The sequence below is a fragment of the Cinclus cinclus genome, chromosome 1 (genome assembly GCF_963662255.1).
Source record: "Cinclus cinclus chromosome 1, bCinCin1.1, whole genome shotgun sequence".
NCBI classification, from domain to species: Eukaryota; Metazoa; Chordata; class Aves; order Passeriformes; family Cinclidae; genus Cinclus; species Cinclus cinclus.
The window spans coordinates 94,624,588-94,633,428 of NC_085046.1; positions in this window are offsets into that span (position 1 = coordinate 94,624,588).

Consider the following 8,841-nt stretch of genomic DNA (forward strand, 5'->3'; position numbering starts at 1 on the left):
CAGAATGCTAGAGAGAAGCTGGTAAGGGGGTGAAAACCATGCAGTGGGAATGAATGAGTTATATCAATGTGCACAAAACAAATAGAACATTAACAGTATTACAGCATTTTCTCCTGAATGTAGAAAATTTCAGAATTGGCATTGAAGGAACAAGAAGCAGGAAGAAACTCAAGCTCCTCTATGCTTAGCTCTTAATGCCTATCCACAGCTATGGTGAAGCTAGTAACTGATGGATGACATACTTGAATTCTGCTTTCATACTTTGTTACATTTCTTCCTGTGATTTATTCATTATGTGTTGAAATATTTTGAGTTTTTTAGTAGGTGGGCAGACAAGCATATGAATTAATGAGAAAGTGTTGGAACATTGGCTCTTGGTAGATGATTAATGCTGGATTTTCTGTTCTTTCTGAAAACTAGTTAGACTTGTTCTTAATCTTTTTACGTGTAGGAGTATGCATAAAGCAATCCTTGACATTTTCTTTGCAAGTTTTTTAAAAGTGGGAACATGCAATGGTCCATATGATTGCTACTGAAACAAAGCTCAGAATAGACACAACTGCCCTGCAGCTTCATATGTAATGAAATAAATTTTTACTTTATCCTGTGTAGTGTAATTCCTGTGCCTGTATGTAAACAGTTTGCTGCACTTAAGCAGACACAGTGTAAGTACTGCCCATGGCTGTCAGTTCTGCTCACTGAAAGTAGCACTGTCAGGCAAGAAGAGTTCTGCATAGGAAAGCCTCAGAAAAAGTTTTTTGGTGTTTCTGGACAGAACATCAGAGAACTCCTGCAGCCCTCCAGAGTCCAGGAACTGTACCCAGTAGCACAACCACCAGAGAAATTCTTGCTTTTTCTGCACACCCTGGACTGTGGATAAACGTGATTGATCCTATTGCAGAGTGAGGGCATTCCACTGTGTCTCTAGAGTCCCACCTATTTAGGTCTTGGATAAATACAGCCATCTATTGTTTGAAATTAATAGGTGTTTTACCTTTCTGTGGTGGGAAATGTGTTCTGGAAACCCTTTCAAGGTTTAGTATGGTCTGAATAGAGAGAAAAAGATAAGCCAGGCGAGGGATGTGCTTTCCTAAATGACTTCTTTTTTCAAAAAGGAAATATCTTCCTGTCACAGATTTCGGAAGATAATTGATGCTTTTACTGTCACTCATCTTAACGTGGCTTGCAGAGATAGCCATAAAAGGTGTGTTTTCTGCATAGGTGCTTGAGAGTAGACATGAAAGAAGAGTTTAACCTGCTGCTTTAGAAGCCTTGGAAGCAGGTTGGTGGGCTGGTCCCTGGAAACAAAAAAAAATATCCTTTCATATGTAAATTGAGTGGATTCATAACTTGTATTTATTTGGATCCATTTTCAGAGTGCTGGTGCAGTTGGTAACATTCTCTGTATCAGTTCTGAGGAGGATAATTTAAAAAGGGGAGTTTGTGTTGGAGCAGTCACGGCTTCCGGGGTTGGAATGAGAAAACTTTTAGGTGATTCTGTAGAAGTACTTTTTGACCCTCTGGAAGTCACAGACATTTGAGAATGCCAGTTATTTTATATATTGTCATGGTGAGATCTTCAGGAATGAGGATATGGATGAACAAGTTACTAGAATACAACCTGGGGTGTCCAGACTTAGAGCTGACTAGCTGCTCTCAGGCAGGTCATGGTGGTGGGCTGCTCTTAATCTTGGTTGCATGCAAAATAATTTATTGCACTTTTGCTGAACGCAAGACAATTGCAGGGTTGAGAAGTTCAGCATCTACTGGATATGTCAGCCTGAGCAGACAAAATAATCCTGCCTCGAGGCCCAGGAGAGTCTTGATCTGGGATTGTGTCTCAGATCACATGTAACACACATCTACAGGATCAACCTCTTCAAAACAAATTACGCTTTTTCATATAGTAAATTGGTGTCTTCAAATAAATGTCAGAAGGTGAGGAAGAGCAGAAATGGTGGCTGAAGAAAAGAGAAACAGCCTCTGAAACAAGGACAGTTGTCCAGGATTTTTTTTTCTGAGCTCTGTGCCCTAACTGCTAAGTGCAGAGATTTTTACTCTCTCCTCTGCTATGAATCCAGCATTGTTGTTTCTACTGGAACGGATGAACTGATTGAATATTTATCCTGGTTCTTGGACAAAGTTTTACAGCCTGGGCAGACTCTGGCCTAGTTTAGAGTGAGTTTGGATGTGTCTGCATCATTCCTGTAGGCGTAACCTCACTGGTTTCTTCTGGGCCTCGCTTCTGGTTTGCATGAAGCATGAGAATGCAGCTCCAGACTTGTCACACACTTTCATGTGGGAACCTTTTGGTTTGTTCTTGAAGTCATCACAAGCTCATTATGAATCCGTTAAAAATAGATGGGCTTCCTACTTCCAACTGCTGTTACGTGATTTTAAAAAGTAACAAAGCAGCATTTAGTTAAAAAAACAAAAGTCATCAAACTACATTACTTTTGCACTTTAAAAATCCACATATTTTAAATCCATTGTTGCAGGGACTTCACTCTCATGTGTAAAAGAAAACCCTGGCAAACAGATTCTGATTTTGTTTGGAGTGCTTAGGAGTTCTAGTAACACTGTTGAAAAAGGTGTCAGTAATGTATCTTACAAGCAAACAGATGAGTGTAAATACAAATTTCTACATCTGTTAGATTTTTCTTTTGTTTACTAAGCAATCTACCAGCACAATTAAAAATTGGAAGTATGCAATGAATTAAGACAACAAACTGTCTTGAAAGTAAGCACAGACTGAGCCCCAGACTGAACACTGTGAAGCACTGCAGCTGTGTGCTGTGCTGTGCAGTGTTATTGAAAGGCAAGCCAGGGGACTATGTGTCAGCATCCTATTTCTTCTGGCACACAGCCTTCTGGTAATTCTGTCTTCTGGGAAAACTTCCCTTAATACTCTCATTTTGAATCCAATGAAAGCTATTAGAAGAAAGCTAAGTTTACTTTAACACTTGTTTTATTAACATAATGAAAAGGAGACTTACAGATTTTGGAAATATCATACAAATATCATGATTTCTGTTATTCACTGGTCATATCCTGGCTCAGATGTTAACTCTGTAGATCAGTGACCAGGAATATCATGAAGGAAACAGGATTTCCACAAAAATTATATTCTATAGCATAAGCATACTTTCTCTATTTTTAATTTAAAACTTCAAAGAAACTTCAAACTCATGCAACAGTGTTCATTTTAGAGGCATCAACCCCATCTATGAAACGAAGTGTCATCAAAATGCCCTGAAAAAGAACAGTCTTCTTCCAGAAACACATTTGCTTAGGTATATGTATTTTAGTAGCTTGTTGCATAAATCAGTCATGTGTAGGCCACAAATCTTTGTAGCATGTGTAGGTCACAAGCAGCTGCTCAGCATATGACAAATGTCTCCTATGCGTACAACAAAATTAGCATCTTTGTCAATGTATTACACTATAAACAAGCATAAACAGAAGGTAGTATCAAACCAAGTTTTAGTGGCTTTTGTTTAGGTGGCACAGACCTTAGTGGAAGGTACACCATATACCCTGGTTATCATCCTCTTCCCTGTACCTCCATTTCATGAAATAGGGTGAGCCTTCTTATTACAATTTAATGTGCCCAATTCAGAGTACAGGGATTTTAAAAATTTCATAGGGTACATTCTGTGATTTTGCAAGGTTTCGAGAACTTAACTTGATTTCCACTCTAAAAGACAAAAGGAAATCCAACGCTTCAGATACTGAGGTTTGCATCCAAAAGGTCCTCTGGTTATTAATTATGAGTTAACGTCTTCAGGCAGTTCAGCAATTAGAAGTATCATAGCAAAATAGAAAAGTGTATGGGACTCACCAGAGCTCTTAAAATTGCTGGCAATAGAATAAAAAACAAGGAAGGTAAGGACAGTTTTAACAGTTTTTAATTGGTAAAGTGAAAGCAAGTTTCGCTCCAGGCAATGGGCACCAATGACAAAGCACACGAATTTGAAAAGTCTTAGAAACTCTTCTCAATAAATAGAAGTTGCTTTTCTTATGCTACTTTCTGAATGTCCTGCAACATTTCACTCGTGCTGATTTTCAAATGCAGAGGATCTCCGAAATTATTTTTGCGTAGTGACAGTCTTCCCATGTGCCTGTTCCCAGGTTGGTTCTGTACTGTGCTAAGCCACCATGCTCTGGCTGCTGCAGCCTCCTCAGACATCAGAGTATATTCTCATGCTGAGCATTTTGGCAGTGCTTTGTTGCATTGACTATGCTGGTCCCTTTGAAATGGGTACCACTGGCTCAGTTCAGTTATATTTTGTACCATGCGTTCATGAGATGCCTTGTGCTGGTAAAACAAGGTCACTTTCACTTCCTTCTTCCATTTATACTCCAGCCTTCTTGAAACCTAGTGCCAAGGTAGCTGCACTTCTTGGAGGCACAGACATGAGAGACAGTATTCATTAGAAATACTTGAGGAAAGTAAACAGATTCACTGAGCAGAACTCAGTCCTAAGGCTGCTTAATGCCAAAGCCTAGCTGAATTGTTCTGTGCTGCTGAAATCTTGCCAATTGTTTATCTAGCTGCATATATGGAAGTAAATGTTAACAGCTGAAAAAGGAAAAGCATTCATTATAAATCAAATTCTCAGACTTTGCTGCTCATCTGTGAGTACCGAGCACTGAACAGTTATTTTCCTTTTGAAAACTTCTGTTCACACTTTTACTTAAGAATGATTAGCTCTCTTCCACATTCTTTCGGGTCCTTAATGCCTTCTCCTGTGGAGCAATACCTATGTCTGTGTTTTGTAGCTGTGCCAAAACACAGCCAAGACAAAGAACTCAGCCCAAACATAGAGCTGTTCTGTTGGCAGACAATGTGAGCAGTAAAGAACAAAAGATTTTATAAGAGGTTGAGCTGATTCATTATTTTTTTTTCCTTCAAATGTATACCATATGGGATTACATGGCTTTTGTGAGTTCTGCTGCAGTGTTTTCTTCTTTCAAAGCTTTTCTGTCCCCAGCAGGGTGATTCAGAGCACACCAGGGGCAGCAGGGGGGTCTGTATAAACATCCAAATGAATCCCCAGTATTTCTGTGCCTTTAACTGAAAATTAGGCAGAACCAGAAGGAAACTCTGCCGTTAACAAATATTGTGCCGAATGCTCCTTGACCACAAGTTCAGGCTAACTCCCTCTGACCTTGCTGAAAAAACAGAGCTCTGAGCCATGGAGGGGCTTGGTCTGTGTCCAGGGGAGTTTTTGGAAGATTCCTACATTCCTAGTGGATTTTATTGTGTTTAAGTACTCATGGTTCAGAGGAGGAAAAAGTGCTGCACACCCACCACAAAAAGTTCATATCGTGTATTGTGTGTTTTCGCAATGCTTGGCAGTGCTGGTGCGTTGGCTGAAGGCATTCGCTGACTCCTCTGTGGCCAAGGGTTTTAAAGCTACAGCTGGAGGCTTTTAAACATGCCTGGCTGTAGTGGGTTGGGTGGTAGGGGTGATGGTTCAGGGCTGCCTCTTGTGTTTCTGTAGTTCTTCCTTTTCTGCTAGCCTGGCTTTATTTGCAAGACTTCTCTCACAGGCACCTCGGAAGGCTGCTGAGCTCTCAGAGCAAACATTTCTCCCAGGGTTTTGAGGGGTTCTTTTGAAGATGTGCCAGGATCAGCTGTGTCATGAAAGTGGATGTTAATGAGGAGAAATCCAGTGACCTTAGAAGCAAGGCATCACAAAGTTGTGCTAAGGGACCATATGGTGCAATCCTTGCAGGAGTCTTGTTAAGTTGATTAGCTGTCAGAAAGGTTTTCTGGGGGATGAGGAATATAGTTATGTCAGGCTGTGGGCTTAAATGCAGAGGCATAATGAAGCTAACATTTTGAATTAGTGCTGTTTTTCTTCTGCAATAAATTACTATTTACTAAAACATTTAGTGATTAAAAAAAGTGGAAAAACCCCTTAAGATCTATTTTCATCAGTGTAATGATAGGTCAAAAAATACTTTTAAATCTTAGAAAATCAGTTTTAAACCAGAAGGGTATAAACAGAAAAGAATATAAGGTGCTCTTTTTTAAAGCGAGCATGGTCTTTACATTTGGTTGTGATTTCTTTTTAAAAAGAGAAGAAATGATAAGAAACTTTTTCCTCCTACATGTTCAGTAAATTTTTAAACTCAGTGTCTATGTGTATATGTATTGAATAATTTTCATATTAATAAAAGTGGAAAGGCTTTGTTCTGCTTGTCTTCTGTATCTTTTGTCACCACTGAACTTGGATAAATCTCTTCTCCTTTCTCTATCCCTGCCCCGCACTAATGGTAACAATCAATCTTTTTATGGTTATCCAGGCAGTTTATCTTTCCTGTCTTTCTCAGTTGCCCAAGCAAACCAATAATCTTTTGTTTACTTGAACTTTGTGTCCTTCTGAACTATGTGAAGGCAATAGTCTAGGGACAGAGTCCAAGGCAAAAGAGTTAAATTGACCCTGTTGCATGACAACTCCATTCAGAGGTTTACTGCTTAATTAACTATTTCTGTTGCCTAAGAACCATTGTCATTGTCCAGTATCCAAATTGGATGTTCAGAGTTATGTATTCCCTCAGACCTAAGATGAGTTGAGACACACCAGAGAGCAAGAAGCCCAAGGGAAAACTCAGACTGCTTTGAGTACAGTGAACTGTTCTGAGGTCTCCATGGGAAGCCTTTCTCCATTTCCCTGCCTGTTGGCCCAGCATCAGCCTTTACTAAGCTCCAAGCCTCCAGATTTAGGCAGAAGCAACAGAGCAGCTGGGAAGCTGTGGGAGCGCTGATAGACTTAGACTCAGCTTCCCAGCCTACTGCTATTCACAGGTGTGTGCAAGCCTGAGCCATCATCCTTACCCACAACCTGGCCATAGCTGTAATTTGGGATGTACCAAGGCAACTGATAAGTTAAAAAAGGCAGTGATAGGTTAAGTTGTCAGCTGGTGCCTGCAAGGGTCACTGAGCTTTGCCTCTGCTCAGGGTCACTGAACAGGGATAAATGCTTTTGTTAGACTGAAGGATACATGCAAAAATGTAGCTACAGATGTAAAGGGATTACAGTGAATTACATGGGTTTAGCTCAGCCACACCTGACAGCCTTTTTGCAGCCTAAGCTCTTCTGGAAAAACCTTCCAAACCTGAGCTATGAATCCAACCTTAAACCAAACTCTGACTCCAGCTTTAGCCAAGAATTTGGCATTAGTGTAACTGAAGTCTTATCAGACTAATAGAAAAGATGTTATTCTGCAGGTTCATTTGTTTGTTTTTAAAAATTATTTATGGAAAGCCTCACTAATAATTATACAGTTAAAACTGCTATGCACACATGATGTAGGCTCTCCCCCTTTCCTCTGGTGTCCCACTCACTCTTCCACCATTCCTCTGGGCCTATGGCTTCAGCCTGGGGGAAGTGGGTATGGTCAGGCAACAGCATCTAGAGTCCTTCACTGGGATAAGTATGGTGCAGGTGGTGGTGGTTTCTTCCTCCTCTTCCTTCTCTAGGATCCACTTGAGGTGATACTCTATTTCCCAACACCTTTTGTGCTTTTTTTTTTTCCTTCATTGGTTTGCAGTTCAATGTTACATCTGAATTTACTATATGCAGTGCATTTTAGCTATGTTAGAGATTTATTTTTTTAAACATATATTTTCATTACTCCTCAGATGGGTTTTGCTCAGCTTCCAGGTCAGCAATTCTGTTGCTCACCACTGGTGTGATGCACTCAGCATCAGCCCATGCCCTGTATCCAACATCCTTTCCTGCACTCCTCTACAGCACCTCTTAGGAGCCCACCTTTGTAGCCTTTTCTCTCATTTGCATTGCATCATTTTGCTAAGACTGTAGAAGTTTCACACTCCACGCAAGAGCTGCATGTTGCCGCTCTCTGTATAAAAGCCATGGCTATACCTTTGGAAGGCAAGAATTGCAAGTTCAGTGTAGCTACTTGGTTATTGGAAAAATGGCTGTAAAGCAACAAATCAAACCAAGTAAAACAAAAGCCTCGTGCAGGTTGGGCAAGAGGGAAAAAAGTCATTAATTTCATAACAATCTTGGCTATTGTTTCAGTAACTTGTATTCTTAACTTTATCCCATTTCTTGATCAACCCAATTTCTAAGTGGGGGATATTTTGGTAAGATTATAATTAATGCTGCATTTGTGATTTTAGCTTTAGGAAGCTGGAGACTGAGCACAGGACAAATGCTTTGGTGGGTCATAGCTGCCTTTGGATGTCCCAAGAGGAAAATGGAACACATACAACCTGAGGACAGTATGGCACAGACTAAGGCTAGGGTTAGGTTCAGATAAAGTGCTGCCTTTATTCAGGCAATTGAGAAATGAGGCCTTGTTAAAAGATGGATTTAGGGTCAGGCTTCTCAGTGAAGTGATCTATTGGTATGCTGATATTGTGCCTGGAAGGCAGGACAAGAGGAGCTGATTGCAATTCTAATTCACAAGAGGCCCAGGCTAGCAGAGAGAAGCCAGCTGGTCTTACAGAAGTGACTTCCCTGGTTTGTGGTCATCTCATCATGAAAGCTGTCTCACTTGGCCACTGCTCCATGGAGTGAGCATGGAGTGAGCACTCCATGAGTGCTGTGTCAGGGGGCAGTGACCAACCTCCTTGGATATGCTCATTCTCTGCAGGAAGTCTGGCTGCTGCTGTGGGTGCAGTGCCACCCACACCCCCTGAGATGAATAGAGCTGCCTGGACTAGGGCTGTGCAGTGCGCCTTGATCCTGTTTTATTTTCTTCTGATGATGTGCTGTTGCTGAGGGTGTCAGAAGCCAGACAAAAGTATTGCCCAATGTCCAAAACTAAAGGTCCTGAAAAACTTGCCTAGGTAGTGCCTCT